We start from the raw sequence: 26,239 nt of genomic DNA on the forward strand, positions 1-26,239 counted from the left end.
GCGATACGTGCACGGCACTAGAAAGTTGTACTGAAACAGGCGTGCTGTAGTTCATCGTCGTTGTCGGACAGAGGGCCGCAGCTCCCGTTTCCAGTCAAACGTAGTGAAGGACAGTCGTTGTCCAAGGAGCGGATGCTAAACATAATCACGTACTTGGAAAATCGCAGACAGCATAGGAAAAGAACAATTACGAACATATTTTGAACAAGCCTGCAGAAATATGACCGTTAGTGTGTAAGGAAAACTACAGACATTCAACGGAGGACAAGGCACACTTGCGCGTTTCAAGGACGCTCGACATACATTACAGAGATTTCAAAAGAAGCAGTGGATGCTTGCATGACGTCAAACAGTGCTACAGCAGTGTGAGACGTGAGATAATGAAATTTCGAAGAAAGCGTCAACTTGACGATGCACAGTAAACTACAGGATCGACCGAAATATTTGTAGATGAGATAAGCAAATTTGCCCCGTCGTTGAGTAAGGAATTTGTTTTCAACTGCAGCCAATCGGCATTTGAAGAGGAAACGTACATGAAAGGGACCCTGGAAATTAGAGGTACCAAGACAGATCAATGAAGATCATCTATTATCAATTCGCATTCGTATACAGTTATGCCGACTGATTAACCAGATGGTAAATTGGCTGGAACGCTATTTATTGCTCTGCGTCCTTTGATTCTTTCTCGTGTGTGTAATTTTGGCAAGAGTCGTAGGGAATATTTACGTCACAGGAAACAAGAGTGGGAGAACAGACGTAAGAGAACTACAGCTATTGTATGATCATTGCTTATGGCCAATAGCTCGTCAAAATAGGTGTTTTTTATTGATTCCTAGGCTGCGCATACAAATCATACTCCTAAAGAACGAGCTACCGCTCCTGGAAAGTGTGTGACATAGCAGTTCGTACCACCTGGAACCACCAGATGAATAGTACCTCCAGATGTCTGTCTTTTCTGTGCGTATGAAACATATTATAACACTACCTGCAGCAACGCCTTAAAGGACAGCCAGTTTTACGATAAGCTCCACGACAGGCTCTTTCGCATTCGGTTGCACGCCATCACTTTCCATCAGTTCACGTCACCCTGTTACACCAATGTCATTTCTATACGTATTCCTTAAGAGTGGATACCTAGCTGAGCGTCCTCATAATAAACGTAGTCCTTCACTGTCAGGCAGAAAACGTATAATTTTTAATAACAGCATATGTAAGCCAAGCCGCCTGTGAGTGTTTGATAAGTGGACTGTGCATAACGTCTTATGAATCCGTACAGCACGAAAAAGCACTTACTGGTTTGGAGACAGTAGTGGCGCCATACCACAAATTCACCGTCACTGAGACCCGAGAGTTTGGCCATGTGCCTGCAGACGCACTCTAGCACCGAGTAGGTCCCGTTTGCTGCAAGCAGAGCCGCCACTGTGGCAAGTACGCCCGCCGGCTGCATTGTCCGCTGTCGACACTGGGGAGCAAACAGAAGCAGTGCGCGTCGCAGGGAGCGCGCGCTCAATATGACGGCGGGCGCAGCGGAAGTCTGCCGCAGGACGGCCAAACCACGGGAAGCGTGGCGTGACGCCTCTCATCCGGATGACCGCCGTATTTCTGTTTGCCTGGTGAGAGTTCACGAAAGTCATCGAGTAAAACGTAAGTGGTATCTGCCCTTCCTCACGAAAGGCGTTCTGCTGTTCCTAATCTATAAAAACGATTTAGGAGGCAATCTGAGCAGCCATTGTTTGCAGATGATGCTCTCTTTTACCATCTAGTAAAGTCATCAGAAGATCAAAGCAATACGAAAATAATTTAGAGATTGTACCGGTGCGATGCGTAAAGTGGCAGTTGATTCTAAATAATGAAAAGTGTTATGTCATCCACAGGAGAACTAGAAGGAACCCGTTAAATTTCTTTTACTCGATGAGTCACACAAGTCGAAAGGTTGCCGTTTCAGCTAAATGCCAAAGTATTACAATTAGGGCCAACTTAAATAGGAACGATCAAATCGAAAATCTTGTAGGGAAGACTGTGTTTTGTTTGCAGAACACCTAGACAAAGCGACAAGCCCACTAAAGAGACTGTCACTTAGTGATGCTAGAAGAACCCTCCGCCACACACCGCCGGGTGTCACGCGGAGTAATGGTGTAGATGCAGATGTACATCTACAACTCCACACATACTCCGTAAGTCGCAATATGGTGCATGGTGGAAGTTTCCTTGCACCATCACTAGTCATTTCTTCCCTGTTACGCTCGTAAATACAGCGATGGAAAAGCGACTCTCTTTATGCCTCCATCATCATCATCAATCATCTGCTATATTAGCAGGTCCTTTGCCTCTCCATTTTCTGCGATCCATTGCCTCCTTCTTACGGCTGCTGTATGTTGTACCGTCTATTACGTCATCCAGTATATGAAGTGTCCTCCTTCCTCGCTTCCTTTTCCCTTCTACATAAACTTCTACAACTGTTTTTATCAGTCCGTCATTCTTTATTAATATATGCCCAATCCAATTTCTTTTTCTTCTCTTTATTACATCTAGCAACTGTCTTTTCTCTCCCCCTCATCTCAATACCTCTTCATTTATTACTCTGTCCATCCAACTTATTCTTTCCATACTCCGCCATGTCCACATCTCAGAGGCCTCTAGCCCTTCTCGGTCTTTATTCCTCAAAACCCATGTTTCAGGCCATACAGAAGAACACTCCATACAAAAAATGTTATCTTTTCCTCAGTTCTCTGTCCACACTGCTGCAGAAATCTCTCCTTTTCTTATAAAATGCCTCTTTTACCATTGCTATCCTTGTTTTCATTTCTGTGGTGCACTTCCAGTCGGTGTCTATCCTTCTTCCAAGATACTTAAAATTTAGCACCTGTTCTAATATTTCTCCATTCAGCACAATTTTTATTTCTTTATTTTCTCCTAGTGCCAATACTTTTATTTTCTTTGTGTTAATTTTCATTCCATAATGGCGTCAATGGTGTCCACTAAATCCTGTAATTCTCTTTCCCCTGTGGCTAGAAGGACCATGTCATCAGCAAACCTCAAACACCCTACTCTTCTTCAATTTCTACTCCTTTGTCATCTAATGTGCATTGGGCAATCATATTTTCCAAGTAGAGATTGAAAACGTTAGGTGATAGACAGCATCCTTGTCTTACTCCTTTTCCTAGTCCGATCCAGTTTGTACTTTCTCCTCTCACTTTAACTGAGGCTTTTTGATTAAGATATAATGAGTCTTTTGGTTTTCCAGTCCACTCTCTTTTCTCTCATTACAGTCGCCAACTTGTCCCAAACCACATTGTCAAATGCCTTTTCTAGATCGGTGAAGCACATTTAGAGGTCTCCTCCTTTTTCAATAAACCTTTCTCCCAAGAGTCGCAGGAGCCCCACTGCATCTCTGGTGTCCGTATTCCGTCTAAAGCCAAACTGCTCCTCGCCAAGATTCTCCTCCATTAATTTTTAAAGTCTCTTATTAAATATTCTTAACATCATTTTGGCTGCATGTGAAATGAGGCTGATTGTCCCGTGCTCACTGCATTTCTTGATTCCTTGCTTTTTCGGTAATGGAAACATCAGTTTTGTCAGAAAGTCCTCAGGCCATTCACCACTGTCACATATTTTATTCATAACCTCAATATTTCCCTTATTTCATCTTGTTTCAAGCATTTTAATATTTCTCCCGGCATCTGTACCTACTGCTTTACCATTTTTCATTGCAGTTATGCCAGACATTACTTCTTCCATTATGATGGTTGGGCCATCCTTTCTGGTCATCATTTACACTGTTGAGTAATTCAAGTTCCACAGTTTCTGGTTTGCGATCTGTGTCATATAGCTCTCTTAGATATTCTTTCCATCGCTGGAGGACATCGTCACGATCTTTGTTCACTACCTCTTCGTCTTTACTCAAACTTTCCATACTAGCACTTCCTGTTCTTTTTTAATCCCATATCATAGTCTTTACTCTGTTCTACAGTAAGTCGTATCTTCCCTTCCTGTCCAGTTCTTCGATTGCATTACATTCCTCTTAGCCATTTTTTCCTAGCCTGCTCTGTTTCTCTTTGCAGTGCATTATTTAACCTTCGGTCCATCATTCTTGCATCTTCAGTGTTCTTGTTTTTAAATTTTTTTCTCTCCTCCACATACGAAATCATTTCTTGTGTGACCTAACGTTTCTTTCCCCTTTTCCGTTCTACATATCTTATGTTTTCCTGTCCTGCTTTAATGATTTCTTCTTTCAGCATATGCCAGTACTCGTTGACGTTATCAGGTGGTTCTTTTGTTTCTTAATGTGTTTAGAAACTCAAGTGACAGCATTTGTTCTTTGTTGGATCTTATCTTCTCTAGATCCCACTTCTTCACCATGACTCCACAGACACCCTAATTTCTCTGTTAGTGCTCCTTAAGCGAAATGGACGTTGACGTCAGTGAAATCGTTCTGCAGTCAGCTTCTAATGTCGGTTCTCTAAATTTCCTCTATAATTTTCCTAGAAGTAATATCGTGTTCGCTACAGGGGTTCCTGTTTTCGTTCACAAACCACCTGCATAATACTAGCATGTTGTTCGATCCTGGAGGTAACAACTCTGGCTGCACAGTTAAATTGCTTCGACGTCTTTCCTTTATAAGACCTTGTGCGGATCCAAAACACTCAAACAGTGCTCAAGAACAGATTCTACTAGTGTCCTATATTATGTCTTCTACAAATGAACCGTTCTTTCCTAAAATTCTCCTACTCGAAGTCGAGCATTCACCTTCTCCGCTGCACCCTTACACGCTCATTTCATTTCACATTGCTTTGCAACGTCACACCTAGATATTTCATCGACGTGAATGTCAAGCAGCGCGCTGCTAATTCTGTATTCGAATATTTCTACACTTAGATCTAACTATAATTCATCTTACCAACTAGAAATTTTGCTTAAGTCATCTTGTACCCTCCTACAGTCACTCAACACTTATACGTTCCTGTACACCACAGCATCATCAGCTCATCCTGTCTGTCAGATTATGTTCTGCCGCACTCCTGGCGATACCTTTGTCTCTCATGAGCACTCGCTGTCGAGTGCAACGTAACGGGTTCTGCTATTATGAAATTTGCGTTCCACTCCCATATCTAGAAACCTTTTCTGCGTTCATCCGCTAAGAGACTGCAGTGAGGCACAGTATCACAGGACCACAGTGGACTGCGAGCGAAATCACTGCCTCAGGATCTGTCAGTACTTTTCTTCCGGTGTCATATTACAGCAGACACATATCCGTATATCGCCTTCCCATCCACTCACCCTTCCCTCCCCACTCCAATCCCCCTACATTCCCCTCCCCGACACTGTTCTCGCCCAATAAAGATCATTTCAGGTCTGTATAAAGTAGTGAAAAGAACGTCACAAAGTGCAGTCAGCAGGGATGGGCCGAAAAACCAAAGATACTCGGCAATACGTATGTATTTTTACACCAGGCCAATGAACTCCAACTGGAATGCAGCAACAAGCCACAGAGTATCTTCAAGATTTATCAGACCTGCAGTCTTTCAACTATTTCACACAGAGATCAGAAGTTCCTCAAGTCGGCAAGTCTCAGTTAAGTTGCAGAAGTGTACTGCTTATCACCAACACATATACTGTGACTGTTAGTCTATCTAAAAGCGTCAGTGTAGGTCCAGAAATAGAAAACTTTCGACGTGTTTTTGGCATCACAGGACTATCTGTGCAGCATGAGGGAGTATACAAAGAAGTAGATGACAACAGAGTGCGGTGCATTACAATCACCAACTGACTTTAAAATGTATGGGAGGAGTGTTTCAACAGTGCATATCTACAGGGAAGCTATGACTGGATCAACTTCAGGGGATATGCGCATTTAAATAAAACATTCGAGTGTGGAGAATTTGGATGATTTATACTGCACCTTAGCGACTGCTACAGACAGACTGAGGTGCTGGTATCTGAATGTAAGAGGAGCAGTGTATTAATGCATTTATTCTCGCTGTACCAGGAGAGCCTATTACTATCGAGTTCCGTGAAGTAGAATGCAGGGGTGGTATGTCTACTAATACATATGTTGAGGCACTTGCTCGACAGAATACTATACAAGCTGAATTTTTTAGTCTCATATGAAGCAACGTCTGGGAAAACATTGCTCTACACAATGAGTATAAAACGTACATATGTAAGTAAAGAAAATACAGAATAAATTGTTCTCTCTGCCTCACTGCGTACCAATCCCCACCCGTGTACTGCACATAAACGTGCCATGAGCCAGTGCTTACTCGGGAGTCTGCAGCAGCGTGCGCGAGACGGGGCAGCGGCGCACGTGTCGGCCGGGCAGTGCTGTGGCGAGCTGCCGCCGCGGGCCCCACGTGGCCACTGGCTGGGCGGGGAGCCGCCAGCCCGACCACCAGCCCACCTCCACAGGAGACCTGCAGAGGCGGGGCCGCAGCCAGCAGCCAGCAGCCAGCTCCCCAGCCAGCCAGCCAGCCACGGCCTCCACAGCAGTGCTGGCGCCGCAGCTGGTGAGGCCAGCCAGAGGGGTGGCACGCCACAGAGAGTGACCGGCACCAGTCAGCACTTTGATGTAAATGCTGAATTACGTGTAGTTACTGTAACTCAGCGGCAGTCTTTTACGAAGCTGCTGTGACTGTACATAATATTATTAATTGCTGTTTATTTATCTTGAAGTTTGCTACTGAACACACTTCATGCTTTATAGGTAAAGGTGTATATTCTAGAAGAAAATACATGTGTAATACAGCACACTGTAAATAACTAGCCACATCTTACAATACTGATTTAAGGAAATCAAAAATGGTTCAAGTGGCTCGGAGCAGTATGGGAGTTAACTTCTAAGGTCATCAGTCCCCTAGAACTTAGAACTACTTAAACCTAACTAACCTAAGGACATCACAAACATCCATGCCCGAGGCAGGATTCGAACCTGCGACCGCAGCAGTCGCGCGATTCCAGACTTTAAGGAAATCCTCCTTTTCCATCATTTACATCTGGCTGGTCATTTATAGCGATTAGTTTCTTTTCTCCGAAATAACAAAGATATAACAAAACAATAACTAATGGTTACTAACAATCTTTTTTTGTAAAAAAAATGATCGATGTGTATTTTTTAATATATTTATTTTCTATACCATTTAAGCCAGCCGGTGTGGCCGAGCGGTTCTGGCGCTTCAGTCTGAAACCGCGCGACCGCTATGGTCGCAGGTTCGAATCCTGCCTCGGGCATGGATGTGTGTGATGTCCTTAGGTTAGTTAGGTTTAGGTACTTCTAAGTTCTAGGGGACTGACGTACTCAGATGTTAAGTCCCATAGTGCTCAGAGCGATTTGAACCATTTATATCATTTAATCACATATATAATTTCACATTTAATTCCATATACATTTTTAAATTAATAAACTATCTGCTTTTTCCGTTTAATTAGGTGCCATATTTACATTTAATTCCATGTAGAAATTAAAAACTAATAATAAGCACTCTGTTTTCCCAGTCAACCACTTTTTCTTTTCTAATTTGTTTTTGCCTGTACATAATATGCGTAGGTGAAAAAAGAACCAGACATATACACATGCACACATGAAGGCACTGAAGAGTAAAAGAAATTTGTTCATGTGGCACAGACTTGACTAATGTCTGAAGTAGTGCTGGAGGGAGCTGACACCTTCAATCCTGCAGGACTATGCATAAATCCGTAAGAGAACCAGAGGGTGGACATCTCTTCTGAACAGCACGTTGCAAGGCGTTCAAGATATGCTCAATAATGCTCACGTCTGGGGAGTTTGGTGGCTAGCGGAAGTTTTTAAATTCAAAAGAAAGTTCTTGGAGTCACTCTGTAATAATTCTGGACATGTGGGTTGCCGCATTGCCCCGCTGGAATTGCCCAAATCAGTCGGACTTTACAATGGACATGAATGGATGCAGATGATGAAACAGGATGCTTATGTACGTGTCACCTATCAGAATTGTATATAGACATACCAGGAGTCCCATGTCACTGCAACTGAAAACGCTCCACACCATTCCTGAGCCTCCAGCCTCTCGAACGGTCGGTCCCGCTGCTGACATGTATTCATAAGATTGTCTCCATACCCTCAAATAGTCTTGTTTGAGGCACAGCTCAATGTCCTAACGGATTATCAGAAGAAATTGCATAACTTTTGGCGCCAGAGGTAACTCCATGTTAATGTCTCGTTTGTAATCTGTGTCTAGAAATAGGCCATGGAAAATCGCGGAAGTAGTTACAATGAAGAAAGTCCGATAGATCTACTTGCTTCCTGGATGTTCTGTAAGAAGCCTTTGAAAAGCTGGTTGGCGCCAAACTGTCGACTCACCGGCTTCTGAGCGGCACAAACTACTGGCAGCTCGCTTTCCGTGCAGGGAAGGCCACTAAGAATGCCGCAAATGCAGTACAACAACTTGTCTGTGCAGCCGCGTGAAAACACGTAGTGGGAGCCTCGGAGGCTGACGGCAGCTGACGGTGGCGGCCGGCGCTGTCCTCTCAGGCAGTGGGGGCTGACCGCTCACTGCCGAGGTAGCCGCCACGGCGGCGGCATCGTGCTAAGCGTCCTGGAAGACCGGCGCGAGTTAACAGAGCTATCAGTGACTCCAGCAAAGGCTGCACTTTCTTCCTTTTGCGAGCCTGCATTTGCACAGCCAGGGTCCGCCGTCTGATGATTTTCTGCGAACCTCGGTGCTCCACTCAGTGCACTCGGCCCCCGCCTCACCGCGGTGTCTGGCTGCGCAGCTGACGTCACGGGCAGCGTTGCCCGTGCACTGCCGCGTGGAGGTCTTTTGTCATTTTTTGTGTAAGATACAGCTGTAATCACTTCTCGAAATTATAATACATCAAATTTCCAAATCGAAAATTATAAAATTTTTAACTTTTGAGAAGAGAAAAAAAGCAAAGTGGGAATGATTGGTAGTTGTGGCCTCAACAACGCTGGTGAGGAATGTGGTCTCAGAACGTGTCCTCGAGCCCGACCTCCCTGGGCAGCGCCTCCCATTATTAGTTTACCACATGAGATATTTCACAAAATGTCACGAGACCAGTCATCTGTGGCATAGCTGTTCCAATGTCTAAATGTAGTCCTGGGAAGATAGAAAAGACGATAGAAAGAAGCACAGAATGTGGCGAGGTATCCAGAAGTACTTACCCTCCAAGGTCGGCTTGATGGTATTACTTGCAGTAATTACCATCCACCAATTTACCCATTGCTCACAAGCCACATTGGAGAACGTAGTTCATGTTTTCCATTTGAATTGATCACACAGCACTAAGCAAACTTTCCACAGCCAACAACTCCCACTTGTTCCACAGGGTGTAAACAAACCAAAGAGTGTGGCTAAGGCTAATGTTCAAAGATTTACCGTTTGGATGGAGCTTATCTTTGGTCAACAGTAGCATTCTAGAAAATTGCTAAAAAGAAAGAGTGTGTCAAAAAGGACTTTGTAGCTTTGGAATGATACAGAAATATATTGAAATGTCTTACAGAGTCGGTTGATGTGTTATTTTGTAGCTAAGAACCTCAAGTTTCACATAAAAGTGTCATTTCGTTTCGATGTTACTACCATCTATGATGCGGGATACACCCCACTGGTAGTCAGCTTCCCCTTCCCACATTCCTTGCGGCAAATCGGGCGAAACTTGAGCAACGGCAGCGTAGATTAAATTTTTCAGGTCGGCGGAATTGTTTGCTACGGGAGGAACATACGCACGGTCTTCAATAAAACCACCGAAGAGTTATTGCAGAGTTCGTTTCATGGTACCAGGACACACAGCGGGCACACTCCACACCAGTGAAAGCAGCCATCTTAACTGTGCACAACGCTGGCGTTCCTGGTGGCGGAATGGGGCACTGATGGACTGAAGTACATGCAGCTTGTTTGCTGCATAATCGTACACCTACCGATTCTGTAAGTTATCTCAATACATTTCTATATCATTCTAAAGTTGCAAATTCCTTTTTGATTCGCCCTGTACGTGTCTATTTGGATTACATTCATTATAATTAAAGTCACATCTATTGGATTACGTGGCACAGAGAGAGTCTTGTAGCTTTAAATGATGAAGTGTTGTGGTTCGAAAACTATATTTGCCGAAATCGCAATTGATCGTACAGTGATGACTAGTTTCCGCAAATTTGAACTGCCATTTTCTAAATATTCTTCCTTAATACATAATAATTATAACCTAGACGTCTGAGCTTGTAACCCCACACCCTGTTTGAGTTGCAAACCACTGTCGCCACATCAGTAGTAGAGCTAGAACAAGCCTACAGGGCTTCCACGGACATTTCTGTGTGAAGTTGTCTATTTTAACTACAAGTTACTCGTGATTTAATGTCTATGGCGAGCGTGGACTAGAGGTGGAAGATGGACGCTGATGATCTCATAGTATAGGATTATTGTCTGCAAATGTTGCCGCTCTTGGTTGCTAATACGCTGCCAGAAAAAAATGGTGCTTTTGGAGGTTAATAGGTGACTCAAGATTTATTGTTGCAATGGTGCATATGGAGTACGTGAAATGATAACACATAGAGACGAATAGCACACGCGGTTTGGACGAACCAGGCATCGACCCAACCTGAGACATCCATACTAGCACGTGGCGTAGCCACCACAGGCGGCAACACAGGCGCTGACTCTGTGATCCAGTGGGTCGTACAGCTGGCGAATACAGCCCTGGGATACGTGATGTCACGTAGTTGTGTAAGAGTCCTCGCTTGACACGTCGCACCTGTCACTTGTCGTCCCATCATAGCCCACACCTGCTGGACTGCAGAGGAGTCCAGAGATCTTGCCAGCCAGGGAAGTTGCCACACGTCTTGCAGGGCCATTGAGTTTGATGAGCAGTATGTGGACGAGCATTATCCTCTTGGAACAACGCACCATCTTTCTGTTACAAGAAAAGCAAAAGGACAGGTTTAACAACATTCTGCATGTCCTCTCCAGGAACGGCACAGTAAGGCCAGTGTGTTTCGGAAGAGCACCCTCTTTGAGGTAGCACTCACCAGCTCTCCTTCGTATGCACAAACGACCGTCACTTGGATGCAGGCAGTATCTGCTGGCGTCGCTGAAGACCAGGGCGCGCCATTCCTTCGTCCAGGTGAAGGAAGCCCTGGCGGCACCAGTCGACCTCTCCACGTCGATGCTGTGGTGTGTGTGGGAGGGGGGGAGGGGAAAGGAGCTAGAAGTGTGGGTGCCCACAGTCTCACTGCTAATAGGTGGTTCGCAACAGTTTGTGTCTGGTCTCACGAGCTCTGTTACCTGTGCTGTGGTAGCTGTACGATCTGTCGCCGCTGCCCCTGGACTAAGACGATTCTGGCGGGCGTCAGGGCTGCGTGGGCGTGCAGGAGCTCGTCTGCGAGTGCGAGAGTGATCACGTGACCACTGACAGCCGCACAGAGTGGCGCAGCACGTGCAGCTGATGCGGCAGTTCTGCAAAAGGACGACAATTTGACCCCTTTCAGGTGTACGAATATATGAAATAGTTATGAACATGATTGGGGATAAATTGAGTTTTGTGAAAAGAATATAAGATTTTTGGTTGGTTAATATTACGAAACATCCTGGTCTGGTAGAAAAAAGCAAGAGATTGTCAACAGACATTCAGGCAAAAATTATCTAGCTAACGTGTAGTTAGATTCAAGGCTGACTGTAGAGGAAACATTTGGACTCCACAACGAAAATATTTGATCTTGATTTGTCCTGTGAACATTCTAATGAAAATATTCGTTTTGATTACTTGAAGAGCATTAGTCTGTCCTTTCTGTCTTTAATAGGTACTGAATTCGATGTTGAAATAAGTTTCATTGAGTGAACAGCGTCGATACAATCTTGCAAAGTTTAAAAGTACGCGGCGGAAGGGCATTTATGTCTGACTGATACTATGTACTATGTTCCAAAAGGAAAGAAATGATAGCTGTTCAGATATTTACTCCCAACACGGGGTTGATGCCTCAATTCAGCATTATTTTCACCTTATTTCCTTACTGTATTAGTGAAAGAAGCAGTACAGAAAACGAAAAATGGAATTCAGAATTTCCATCGTTGTGCAGGAGCAGTGAATTGGAAGGTGCTGCACACTTTTGAATCGGCACCTTCCAAAACCCGGAATCCGTCGTCCTTGCCATGGCGCCACTGCGCTCTCTGCCATGTAGACCTAAATCTATGGCCGGCCCGTGTCGCCGAGCGGCTCTAGGCGACTGCTGCTGTCGCAGGTTCGAATCCTGCCTCGGGCATGGATGTTTGTGATGTCCTTAGGTTAGTTAGGTTTAAGTAGTTCTAAGTTCTAGGGCACTGATGACCTCAGCAGTTAAGTCCCATAGTGCTCAGAGCGATTTTGAACCTAAATGTATGGCGTGACACGCTTTGTCACTTACATGATGTGAGTCTCTCCATGGGCATCATGCCAAACACCAACAAATATTCTAAAATAAATTTCGTCTGATCCGAATAGCTACACCCATTGGTAACCGCTTCATTAGGTTTTAGCTGTATATCTACAGATATAAATAACTGATTTATAAATTTTATATAAGAATATAAGGAGAAGATTAAATCGATTAAGTAGACATATAGATATCAGAGTAGCAAATTTTACCTGTTGATTATCAGTGCAACGGAGAATACAGAGAATCTGTGGTACCCTCATGTCGTTTATGTACGAAGTAAAATATTCGACAATGTACACTAAATTACTCCAATCCCTCCTCCACCTGCACTGTTTGGCGGAAAGACCCTCGCCGCCGTGGGGTGGCGTGCGTGCCTCAGTGATGCACACAGCCGTACTGCAGATCCAACAACGTGGAAGGGGCGTCTGTGCAGGAGCCAGACCAACATATGGTTCCCGTAGAGGGGCAGCAGCCTATACAGAATAATGCTGAAGGTAAGATGGGTAAATTCAGTTCTTAACGAAAAGTTACATAATCGAATGGATGAAACATATAGAAGGAATCGACTGACAGCAAACGTCTTCAAGTATCAAGGAATCGTTAGTCACGTAATGGAACAAAGTGTGTGGTAGAACAGAAAAAGCAAACAACCTAACAGTGAATGGTTGGAGCTATCAGGAATTCTTTACGTCATTAGCTACAATTGAAAACACTACTAACAGATATTAGCATCCATAGGTTTAATATTGATTCGCAGGGCAATTTGAGACACATTGACCATGATATCCACTCCTTTAGATTACGAACGACTGTGCAAAGAGTGTTACTAAAATAATGGTCAACGTTTTGCTTCGAGATAGAGATTTTCTTCGGTCAGTCCCAAACTATTCTACCTGTGTTCTTCAGAAGTACAGTGCAATGTTCTTTCGGACATGTATGCATATATGCACGCTTTCATGTCCGAGGAAACAACGCATCGTATTTCTGAACAACACAGGCACTGCAGCATCGCATTTATCCGCCGATACCGGGCAAGCGACTGTCAGTTAACATGTCTCCCCTGTGCGGGAATATACACAACGTGTGTACGAGTGCAGGGATGGCAGACACACTGTTGAAGACATAGCCGAGTCAGAGTCCAGTGATGAAGAAAAGCAAGTGAATTTACGCTAATGGGCATGGTTTTATGCGCCATTTCGTCACATAAGTGTTTGAATGTCAATTAAATAGGTGGTAGAACACTGGTATTTTTTCCTGTATTGGTTGGTGAGTCAAACTTTACATTTTATTTTCATTTCCTTCCCTTTTCCACTTTCTCCTAAGCGTGAATGTGGCGTTCCACGTTCGTTCGTTCAGATGACAACAGCAGACAGTAGAGCGGTGTACAGTCTGCATTTCGATAGAAGCACAACACAGCGACAAAGAAAAGAAGAGGGAATTATCTTCTCACTGCGTGATAACACAATGACTACTGCAGCGCTGAAAATTAATAAGTCGCATAGGGTGAAAACAGTAACAAGCGCTAGTGTTCTGTCTATTTTATATGTTCATATTGTAACGATTGTTATCAGGCCTGTCTTTGTGACCGCCATTTGTGTTGTGTGTACATGTGTGACCGGTGGTAACATTTATGCTCCAGGTTTCACCATGCAAATTTAATGTGTGTAATGTATCGACAAGAAGTGTAAGTAGGACGTAAGTGTGTAATAAAATTTGATGGCAATCTTTCTACAGCATAAACACAGTATGGTAGCAGTGGATGGATTATAATATTTGGGATCAATCTTTGAGATAAATTATCTTCTAACGTAATTCAAGAGTTCAGGACTCCTCATTCGGCGTTCATCTGAAGGCGCTATTAGCCTAAAAATGTTGGCCGGGGAGTCTAGATATGCCTGTAGATGTTGATCTATTGAATTTCCAGTTAAAACGTGACCGTTGAATTTTATATTGCTGTTAGATATTTCGGGGCTGAGATTCTACAGAAGCAGCGTCGCACTACCACATTTTTGTTAATGTGACGTGGAGGACTGACTTTATGGCAGCTGGTGAGCAGTCATCGCAGCAGTCTTCTTGAAAGACTGAGCCTTCCAGTTCTACGGTGGCGGTGGCGTCCTTGTGGTAGCACGCTGTGCATGGCCTTCTGTTCGCCGATGAGCGTCAATTCCGTAATGGATTTAGAGTCACTGACCAGGGCAGTCGCTTTCCTGCAGTAGACACGCTACAAGATAGATTTACCTGTTACGGTCACGAATCGAACTGGCTTGAAAAACTATAAGCATCCCCAACCTTGTCTGGTGAGACTGCCTTTTTGGGTGATATTCCCTTGCAATCAGCCTCCTCCTACTTGCCAAGGGCAAAGTCAAACACACTATGGTCGGCACAGTGTAGATGAAGAGTCCGTGTGGAACCACTTGCCTTCTACCATTTCATGAGTACTGCACACTGGAAGTGTCTGCGCCTGCGCGGTATAGCGACATACTTGCCAATATGTTGAGCCTTGCATTTTGTCGTCAAGGCATCGGTTGAGTTAGCCAGTCCTTGTTGTATTCTCGTCATGGCCCGTTTTCAGGTATATTAATTCACAGTTTATCAAATCTTTTGACATTCTTGGTCTCGTTTCAATTTAAAAAAAATAAGAAAAACGTCTGGAAACGGAGAGTGACAGTACCATGTCTAGCTAACTACGATATTGTTTTATTCTCTTTGGAATAGAAAATGTGTAATGAAATTTAAAAAAAAAGTAAAAGTGATAGACCGTTTAGCTACGAATCGTAGGATCATAGGATCTAATCCTGCCTGTATAATTTTTCCAGTCTGTTAAAAAAAGAAAAATAAGGAGTAGGTGCTCGATCCCTTAGTTTACTAAGCACTTTAAAACCTTCCGTAATAAGATTACAAAAAAGTGGGTTAGGGTCTTCTATTAGTAATAAAAACGTGCTGTGTCGCTGGTTCTGACCTCGGCTCTGCTTAATTTTTGAATAAAAATGAACAGCAATTGCAGCTGAAGACTTCTGGCATAAGAAGTCAAGTCAGCCTCGTTTCTCCAATGGCCTTGTCAAAGACGGAAGACGGTGGACAGCCGATGGTAGTTCAGGACCCTCTCTTAGCCTAGGGGTGGGAAAGTGCCCCTATAAGACGGAAGAATCAGCAGTTATCAACAGTATGAGGATGCAGAAGGTAATGAGAACCACTGCATTAAAGACACATAAAGTGTATCAACAGGAAATGTGGCATGTAACTGAAAAAGTGTCATGACTGTCTCTGCATTGGCAAAATATTTCAAACTAATCCGCCATTCGGATCTGCTGGGGGGGGGGGGGGGGGGGGACTGCCTAGGGTGAGGAGACCATGAGAAAGAGACTGATTATCCAGTGAAAGGGTAATATTCTACGAGTCGGTGCGTTGAACGTCAGAAGACTCAAAAATTAAATCCTAAGGCTCAGTACAGATATAGTGCGGGTGAGTGAAGTAACTTAGAGCCTTGGCATCTGACACTCAGCCAGCACCGTCTCTCCTCAAGCCCAGAAAAAGTTTTGTAAGGGTCTATGTAAACAACAACAACAAAAACCAAAGGCTAGACGCGTGGAGAAGGAGGGCAGAGACTGCTCCTCTAGACTGGAGACAACCTCCCGGTGATAATGAGAGCTGGTGTACCTGGAAGTCCCTCAACAGATTCCGAGCTGGTGTTGGGCGGCGTAAAGAAACTCTTGAAAAATGGGGATACGCTAGAGGACCCTCACCTTGTGAGTGTGGAGAGCAGGAGATGATGTCTGCGAAACTGACGTCTGTACCCGTCGTCATGCACTGAAAAAGATTTTATGCTGGCCAATTCTAACGCTTTGGGCGAAGACAATTTAATTCATGTCTGTTATTCCATACTTAAGTATATTTATGAATTTAAATTTATGTACAATTACTTCTAACAGTATGCTAAGTGTAATGCTTTGAACGTAGCTGACTTTTGGGCAAAAGCAAGTTAATTATACATCTCTTTGTCCTTTTCATGTTTACATGTTAATGTCCATGGTCTACTTACATGTTTTGTAACTATTAATTTCTGTTAATTCCCTTGTAATTCGTTCCCTTAACACGAACAAAAAAGTGAAGTGAAATGGAAGGAAGACAAGGGTTTATGGTCTGGCGAGTGTAGCAGTAGAGAAGTTGTATAACAGGTTATGAATAGGAAGACAGGTCACGGAGTGAGCTAGTGTGAATAGTCATTGATATGGTTTTCCTCGTCAGAATCGGCAGCAAGCCAATACCTACGACGATAGTTCAGGTATACTCGCCGATGTCGCAAGCAGAAGACGAAGATATAGAGCAAGTATGTGAGTGTATTGAACGGGTAATTAAGTATGGAAGGGAGGTAAAAATCTAATAGTCATGAGGAACAGTAATGTGTTTTAGGGGAAGGAGTAGAAGAAATTTTACGGGACAATATGGGCTTGGCAGTAATAATGAGAGAGGAGAAAGACTGTGTTCTTCAATAGCTTGCAGGTAGTAATTGCGAGTGCTCTGTTCAGTATTTACGAGTGGTAGAGGTAGGCATGTATTTGGAAATGATTGGGTGATGTGGGGTGATGGCCAGGCAGAGATTCCGAAATCAGAGGAGACATGGGATCCAGTACTGGAATCAAGTACACGCAGAAGCTGATGTAGACTCATATCACAATTTAGTAACGACGAAGACTAGACTGAAGTTTAACAGTTGGTCAGGAAGAAATAATGCGCTAAGAACTGGGATACACAAATACTAAGAAATAAAGATTCAATTGAAGAGGAATGGACATTAATAGAAAGAGGAACTACACAATTTGGAAAGAGAAACATAGCTAAAAAGTAGGCAACTGAGAGGAAACACAGAGAAGGTAACAGAAGAAATACTTCAGCTGATTGACGAAAGGAGGAAGTACAAAAACGTGCAGTGAAATTCAGGAATAAAGATATAGAAGTCATTTAGGAATGAAGTAAACGGGAAAAGCATGAAAACTAAGGCAGAATGGCTGCATGAAATGTGAATAAATCGAAAAAGTGATATATAAATGTCAGAAGGACTTACTCAGCAAATAGAAAAGTCAAGACAACCTTCGGTTATATTAAAAGGAAGGGTGGTAAAATTAGGAGTGCACTGGGGATTGCAGTGTTAAATGCAGAGGAGAGGGCTGAATACAGTATCAGAATCACAAACAGTTATAAAAATGTAAGTTGGCGTTTCTACTTTCGCCAAATGAGCTATTTCAGAATTGTGCTATCAGAATGAAGAATGTCGTCTGAGATTGGTGTTTGGCGCAGCACAAAAGAGGATGTAGACAGACCGAATTTTAGTACATGTAATTTGCATATCGCGGTTCGGTAGTCGTTTTATGGTGTATGCTTGGTTTAGAAAAACACAAACTTTTTTTAACGTTTGCAGGAGCCGCACATGTAATCGATAAGAAAGAACATTTTAAATTAGCAATAAAATCACGCCAGTGACGGATCAGTAACACACAGAAACGTTTCGACTTCCCTGCTAGATACGCTGAAAATTAAAGTTGTTACACAGTGAATGATGAAATTAAACACGTGAACTGGATTATTTATAATAAAACAGCATTTAAGTAACTCAAGACAAGCTAGTATGTTGTAATATTACTACAATTACAGTCCCTGTTGCTCACATTATGAAAGCTGGACAGCAGAAAGACACGTGTGAACACTCTGGCTTCTCCTAGCTGGTCTCAAAAAATTTGAAGGCCGCGCCGTCTTTTATTACACAGATAATACAAAGAAAAACTTCGACTCTGTGGTCACAATCTTAACACAAAGGTTCTAAAAAAACACAGTTACTTTGAATGTGGGGTGTTACAATGCCCCCTGAATAACTACGATACAATGCGTAGCTCCGTTGTGAATAGTCATTCAGCCTTTACACACCGGTAACAGATGTTGATAGGTACATTCCTCTTTCTTATTCGACAAAAACACTTGCATTAAATGTACAGTTAATCCCAGTGAAGTCTTTGGCACGGGCTTGTCCCTCATCAACATGACGTGAGTGACACAAAGTTCACCAGTTAATAAGATTTCCTTGGGACACTCGCAGAGCACACACATTGTGTTGTCTTCGTGGTCTCACCCCACAACCATTCATCACTCTGTCGTATTTTATCAAGGGAAAGGCTTGGAAATTGTTCATAGCGTAGGAATAATTTGACTTTATACACATTCGGACAAAGTTGAATGTTTGTTCCCTGTTTGCAGAATAATTTGCTTATCTGCAAGACTTACAAGTTTTTGAGTTCACACGAATATCAGGTGGCCGGATCTCTTGTTTCGTCGTAAGCTTATAAGCGTGTACATTTTATATTATCAATAATGTACAGTGCGGCCGGCCACGGTGGCCGAGCGGTTCTAGGCGTTTCAGTCTGGAACTGCGCGATCGCTACAGTCGCAGGTTCGAATCCTGCCTCGGGCATGGATGTGTGTGATGTCCTTAGGTTAGTTAGGTTTAAGCAGTGCTAAGTTCTAGGGGACTGATGACCTCAGATGTTAAGTCCCATAGTGCTCAGAGCCATTTGAACCATTTTTTAACAAAAGTCCGGCGACAATTGGAATTTTCGGCTGGCGCGCAATTTTTCGAGCCGTACGATCTGGATCGCGCATGTACGATACTTTACGATGGCGCACGGACATTACGACCCACCCTTCGGATCATGCTCCTTAAACGCTTACTTTTGATAAGATTTCATCTTTATTGTTATTTTAGTTTTTACGATTTCTTTAATTTATGGCAGTTTATTTCACAAATACGATTCTGAGCAACCTACATGTCAGTTTGTCTGGTCGTGCGATTACCCAATTTCCTTATGCTGCAGCTGCGTAAGTAAATTTAGGTCATTCCCCGTGGTGAATCCGCTGGGGAACTGAATGCACTGACTGCCTCGCAAGGTGCGCAGTGGCTCGCTCTTACGGGAGTGAAATCCATTACAGTTAAGTCACTGGTTCAGGTGAGGGCAGTGAGCTATCTATAAGGTGTTAAGTAGTGCAAAACGATCTCAGTGGGAATAGAAGACAGTGATAGAGGTTCTAGTACTCCCAAGAAATGTACAGCGGCCTTGTTTAAATGTAAGATTGGAAAACAAAAATACGGAAAGTGTGGGAAACGCCTCGTGACTGTAAAGGTTGGTTCGGCGCTATTGAATCGTACTCAGAAAGGGCTGTATGTAGCATCTGTAACGTAAATGTTGTGACTGAATTGATATGTGTCAAAATACATTTTATAACTGAAAATAATGTCAAAAAAATTGAAGTGGTGTCGTATAAAAGGTAGACAATTTCGAGTACATGAGCAACAAATGATGTGTCTTTAAATAATCATGCCCACGTTGACTTGGCAGGATTCCTGGCAGAACAACCTTCGTTTCTTTCTTGCAAAATCACCTGGACGGCGTAGTTCACAGTCGCTTTCCTGATTCTAAAATTTGTGACGCTACACAATTGCGTTGAAAAGGAAATTTGGAAATTTGTGATAAGTTCCTATCGAAACAAATTGCTGATGTTATTGGTCCCTAGGCTTAGACACTACTTAATCTAAGTTAAACTAACTTATGCTAAGGATAACACATACACCCATGCCCGAGGGAAGACTCTAACCTGCGGCGGGGGGTAGCCGCCCGAACCGTGGTAACGCGCCTCAGGCCACGCGGCTAACTGCGTTGAACTAAATCTTTCCAGATCATAAATAATGTGATAGCAGAGAGCCATAACAACGTAGAACGAACTTGCAGGAAAACTGAGACACACGAGATTCACTGTTTTCACTGATGAGTAAACAAAAGTAGAATCTGTTAAAACGTCGTGTGTTCTGGTTTGATATTTTGTTAACGACACAAATAAAATTGAAAGTATATTTTGGAACCTTTGTGAAATTTTAAAACATTGTGAATTGTGATAAGGCAAACGAAGGTGCAACAAGTAAAAACCTTTTTCTAATCTAATGCTTTCATTTTCTGAGTACAATGTTTCTGAAAACAGTATTACAAGATTTGCTACTGGTGATGGCCAGTTATATGATGCGATTGAGAAACTCTGTTGCTACTCGGTTAACTGAAAAATGTCGTGGACTAATTATTCTCAAATGCATATTTCACATTCTTCACACGTGTGTCAGTGGAGCTTGTGAATGTCTTTCCTGACACTTTGAAGTCCTAGCTAAGAACCTGCATAACCATTTTAAGGCTAGTGTTAAGTGACACGACCTGTCACAGACGTGGCCTCCATCCAGTATACACGTACTTGCCATTTAAGGCCATGTTTCGCCTTTGGCGGAAAGCCACTGTCGCAGGAACGCGTATTTGCGTACCGACGTCATTGCGGATGTGCGCCGGGAAGCTCCACGTGTTTACGTGTGTGTCTTGGAACAGCGGACACGAGTACTGACGTCATATCACAGCTGTGACCGCAGGCGGTTAGAGGTCTGCGGTCAGCTGAAATCCTGTCTGTGCTCCAAACTGAGTCCCGGTTGCGACAGCGCGGCTGTGGGCGTTATAACGTAGGGCGTGGGAGGCCAGCGACACGGACCGAGACCGTACAGTTTGGGGCCCACCGTACGGGCCAACCCAAAATCACTACAGCGGTGACACTTGACTGCAGCTAACACTTACCAGTACATTGATAAGCATTACAGAGAATGTAAAATTAACTTCAGAATTTCCATCGTTATGCAAGAGCTGCGAATCGGAAGCCGCTGCACACTTTAGAATCAGCACCTCCCAAAACGTTGAATCCGTCGTCCTTGCCACGACGGTACTGCGTTCCCTGCCCGCTAGAGTTCTGGCCCTGACACCAACTCATTTCTTTTCCTGGGGTTATGTGAAATATCTTTGTCCAAAACCATTCCACAACACAAATCGCTCACTTCTGATGCATCAATTAATCCACATACGCTTCTAAATGTATGTTACGAAATGTTGTCGCTTACATACTGTCTGTGTCGGCAAGGGCTTCATACAAAATACCTATAAAGAATCTAAAATAAATTTTCTCCTTACGGAATATCTATAACCACTGGTAATCGCTTCATTCTGTTTTAACTGTATACCTAGAGATACAAATACTTAATTTTATATTAGAATATGAAGAGCACTTGCCCGTGAAAGGCAAAGGTCTCGAGTTCGAGTCTCGGTCCGGCACACAGTTTTAATCTGCCAGGATGTCAGCGGACACTCCACTGCAGAATGAAAATTTCATTCTAGAAATATGAACAAAGACTAAGAAGACTTAAAGGATTCAGTAGACGTATAGACAGTCTTACCTGGCGATTATGAGTCCAAGGGAGGAGACAGAGAGCCTGTGATACCCTCATGTCATTTATGAACCAAGGAAAATATTGGACAGCGTAGACTGCAATACTCCAGTCCCACCTCCTCCTCCACAGTTTAGCAACAAGGCCACACAGAGGTGGGGTGCCGTGTCTGCACCAGTGGTGCAGACAGCCATACTGTAGATGCAAAAACGAGGAAGGGGCGTCTATACAGCAGTCAGACCAACATATGGTTCCCGAAGGGGGAGGCAGCCTATTCTTTAGTTAGAGGGGACCAGTCCAGATGAGTTTCAGAAGGTCTGGCTATGCCCACACACCCCCCATACGTTGTTATTATGGGAGGATGATGGCAAGCATACAACAGTCATGCATTCATCGTTGTAGAATCTGAAATTTGATACAGAATAATTCTGAAGATAGCTAAATCGAATACATAATCAAGAAGTATAGGATCGAACTAATATAAACAACAGTGGCCCTGTCTGACCAATTGAAGGAATCGATTGATAGGATACATCCTCAGGTATCAAGGAATCGTTAACTAGGTAACCGAAGGAAGTGTGTAGTGGTACAGAAAAATCGGAAAAGTAAGCACTGAATGGTTGGAGATACCAGCAATTCCTTACGTCACTAGGTACACCTGAAAGCATTACTTACAGATATTAGCATCCATAGGTTACATCTTGGTGCGCAAGTCATTTTGCGACACATTGCTCATAATTTCCAGTGCTGTTGATGTTTTCCTCAGACCACAACCGAGCCGGCCGCGGTGGACGAGTGGTTCTAGGCTCTTCAGTCCGGAACCGCGCGACTGCTACGGTCGCAGGTTCGAATCCTGCCTCAGGCATGGATGTGTGTAATGTCCTTAGGCTAGTTAGGTTTAAGTAGTTGTAAGTTCTAGGGGACTGATGACCTCAGATGTTAAGTCCCGTAGTGCTTAGAGCCGTTTGAAGGATATGAACCACAACTGAAACGTGTCCTATGCACGTAAACAAACGAAAGCAATGTGACTAAAATAATGGTCAAAATTTATTCGTCGGACGAGAGCTTTTCTTCGATCAGTACTATACTGCTCTACATCTGTTCTTCAGAAATACAGTGCAATGTTGTTTCGGACTCGCATGCATTTATGCATGCATGCATGTCCGAAGAAACAATCCATCGTATTTCTGAACAACAAAGGAACTGCAGCATTGTATTTATGCGCCGGCATGGGGCAAGCGACTGTCAGTTAACATGAGTTGTGGGGCAAACTATGTGCTATGACATGCTGTATTGTTGCCAAATTTATTCAAGATGGAGGCGATGACATCATCCAAGATGGCGGCATGTAGACTTGGCAACAGCGCATGACGTCATCCAAGATGGCCGATTTTGGCGGGAAAATAGGCCAACTGTGCTATGTCCACTAACCTAACCTCCAGAAAAAATGGCGGGAATTTTGAATTTTGGCGGGAAAATAGACCAATTGGGCTGTGTCCACTAACCTAAGCCTCCAGAAAAAATAGGCGCGAAATTCAAATTCCAACAGGATAATGAATGCAAAACCGTACTGGCCTTTATTACCATTTATCATTTATTATTATTATTTGCCTGCCTCCACTAACATAGAATCAAGATGTCCAATATCTGCAGTCAGAAAATCATTTCCTTTACACTCACTACAAAAATCTGTCCCAACTTCAAATTCCAACACCATAATCTATCACATGTACGAAATAGCCCACATTCCCACTCACTTATATTTTTTTTCACTGCTTACCTATCGTAACCATGTCAAATAATAATAATAATAATAATAATAAGTGGCACTTGTACTAACATAAGTCACCTCCTGTGAATTGGCAGGAAAGGATGATGCAAGTCTTTATTTCAGTAAGTACGGTCGTCACTTGTCCTCCGTCTCACTTAGTACACACATCTTGGAGATGGCAGCTGCACCCAGTGCGCTCACCACGACATTCACACGAGAACTGGTTTAGTTGAAATCGTCGCCAGCAGAGGGTCCTACTCCTACCTGCCACGGTCGCCACAGGTAAGGGAGCGACCGCATACCCCCACGTTACGGCCGGTCCAGCGTTCTCGTCAACAACAACAACATATTATCCCAGACAGGAGAGTCTACCCCCTGGCCAAAGAAGCATGGTGAAACCTGCATATCTCTAGGAAAGAAAGAAAGCCATGCCACATGTTTCCCACCAATTTTCTTTCTGCAGGACACGTTGCACCCTGTCCATACCTACCTCACGACTGCCCTTGTAAAAACTTGTTTTACTCACACTTGCTGACATTCCAACTGTCCGTTGCCTACACGTTTCCCGCCAAAATTGTTTTTCCCGAACAAGTTAGTACCTGCCAAGACCAACCGTTCACCATCTACCACGTGTATTTCTCGGACAAAGAATGCCATGCCACGCTTTTTGCGCCAAAAGCTATTTCCTTAAGACTGGAAACTTCCACAACAGCATGTGTGTTCGGCCCTAACTTAACTAATCACCCTATTCTCATTATCCAAACAATATCCTTTCACTAGCAACACACTCCTGTATACAAGAGTGATTGCATGTCCCTAGTCGTGTGCACAATCAATTTAATATAACATAAAGTGCCCATCACTGTTTAATTGAATCGACCACTTAATTAACGTCTCTCGTCCGAAAATGCAAAGTCCACCTCGACCTGAAATCAATTTTCGTCCACCTGGACGAATGAAATAGTTAAACTCTCTACTGACCACTATGTCCCTTTACCGATCCATGTTTATTCGTTAACATGTACTAATGTGTACTCCACTTCTAGCAAACAAAGCCGCTAACCTAAGTCACCTTTGCTTCTCTCTCTCGTGCCACAAGCGCGAGGCCGCCCACGTCACAGTCGCCACCTTTGTACACTTGTCTGAAATACTCCTCCGTAAATATTCTAACTATGAACTGAATACTGTTGTTCAATCCACGCGATCTAGAACATGGCCACAGCACGCCTTCCAGTACCTAACCCGAGAATATCGCTCGCTAGTTTACCGCGAAATACTGCAATCCATCGCGCGCTCGTAGCTAATCCCCTCCGCAAGACGATCTAACGCGAAGTTCGCAACTCAAATCCACATCTACACAAAATAAGAACTCAACAAAATTTTATATAAATACTTAACCTTCCCTTTACCAAGAAAAAAAAATGGCTAACGATAATCATCTCCATACTTTTTAAATCATGTCCTTCAGCCTTACTAACGCCATTCTTAATACCATGAACATCCAGTTACACCTATATACCATACTTTTAATAATAAATCACCCATCTCAACACACTTTATGAACTCAAGTCCTCAATTCACTCTCCATTCTAAATACGATCAATTACTTTTCTATAATTTTATAAAATGCTCAGCCCTCCCTCATGTGCTGGAAGCATCTGCGTAGTTCAGCTTTCAGCCACCAGAGTTGTTAGTGAACTCATTCACGTAAGGAGCCACCCCCTGCTCATCTTTCTCACTCGTCCATCGTCGGCCGCATCGTTCGCTTTTTGTTCTCGGTGACTGTAAGTCCTTATAGGATGATGGACTCGATAAATTTTTTGAGGGGGCAATAGACTGCCCAGATCAATTATTCGTGCCCTGGAGTCAGTGCCAGAAAGGTAATTACTCACTCTCATTACAACCACGTTTGTGTTCGTTAGAATTAATCGCCATAGACAGTGTACTTATTTAATTTTATCTCTACAGCGGTCGACTCCCAGCTTGCAGTCGCGCGCGTGCCTGTCCCTGTCGTGGCCAAACAACGCCCGCGGAGACGTACCTCTCCGGCTAGAACGACCCTCGCCACTGCGCGCAGAGCTGCACCTGCCGTCGCCGAGGTCACGCAGCCTGGCGCCTGCCGGCCGCCACGTGCATCACCTGCGCCTCCAGCCGCTACCAAGGTCACAGAGCACGTCCCCGCCTGCTCAGACTGGTCCCTCACAGCAGCCAGCACGTGCACCACCACCATCGTGTGAGGTACAGCACGCCTCACCTGGTTATAGCTCTAGCATTACTGATCCTGTGGCTAGTGGCAGTTCTCTCTACCGCCCTTTTAGAGAAGTAGGTCAGGTCGGCGATACCATACCTCAGTTGCAGTACTCTGCGATTGCGGACGCCTTTGAGGAGCGAATCTTGATCACTAGGATCGAAAACCGGGCAGGGGGGTACGGCGATCCTGTTGGACTCTGAAAACCTATGCCTCCTTGTCCTAGAAACTGAGCTTCTCAAGGTCGTCCAAAATTCGCGTTATCCCGCTGTTAAGTGCAGTGCAGTGCTCTGCATTGAGTTATCACCCTCCCCCCCCCCCCAAAGTTCAGTCTGGTGATGGAGAGACCAGCATCCATCATCTTTGGGGGGATAATGACGTGATAACGTGGAGCACATCAGTCGCCGAGTGGTTTCATAAATTCACCTTGAGTGTCATATTGGGCCGGTTTTCCGAGATGGAAGTCAATGGCTCAGCTAAGGCACTCAGCAGAATTCTACACATGGACATCCATATACGTGTCCATGATCCCTTAAATGG

The sequence above is a fragment of the Schistocerca piceifrons genome, unplaced genomic scaffold, assembly GCF_021461385.2.
Source record: "Schistocerca piceifrons isolate TAMUIC-IGC-003096 unplaced genomic scaffold, iqSchPice1.1 HiC_scaffold_2510, whole genome shotgun sequence".
Classification (NCBI taxonomy): Eukaryota; Metazoa; Arthropoda; class Insecta; order Orthoptera; family Acrididae; genus Schistocerca; species Schistocerca piceifrons.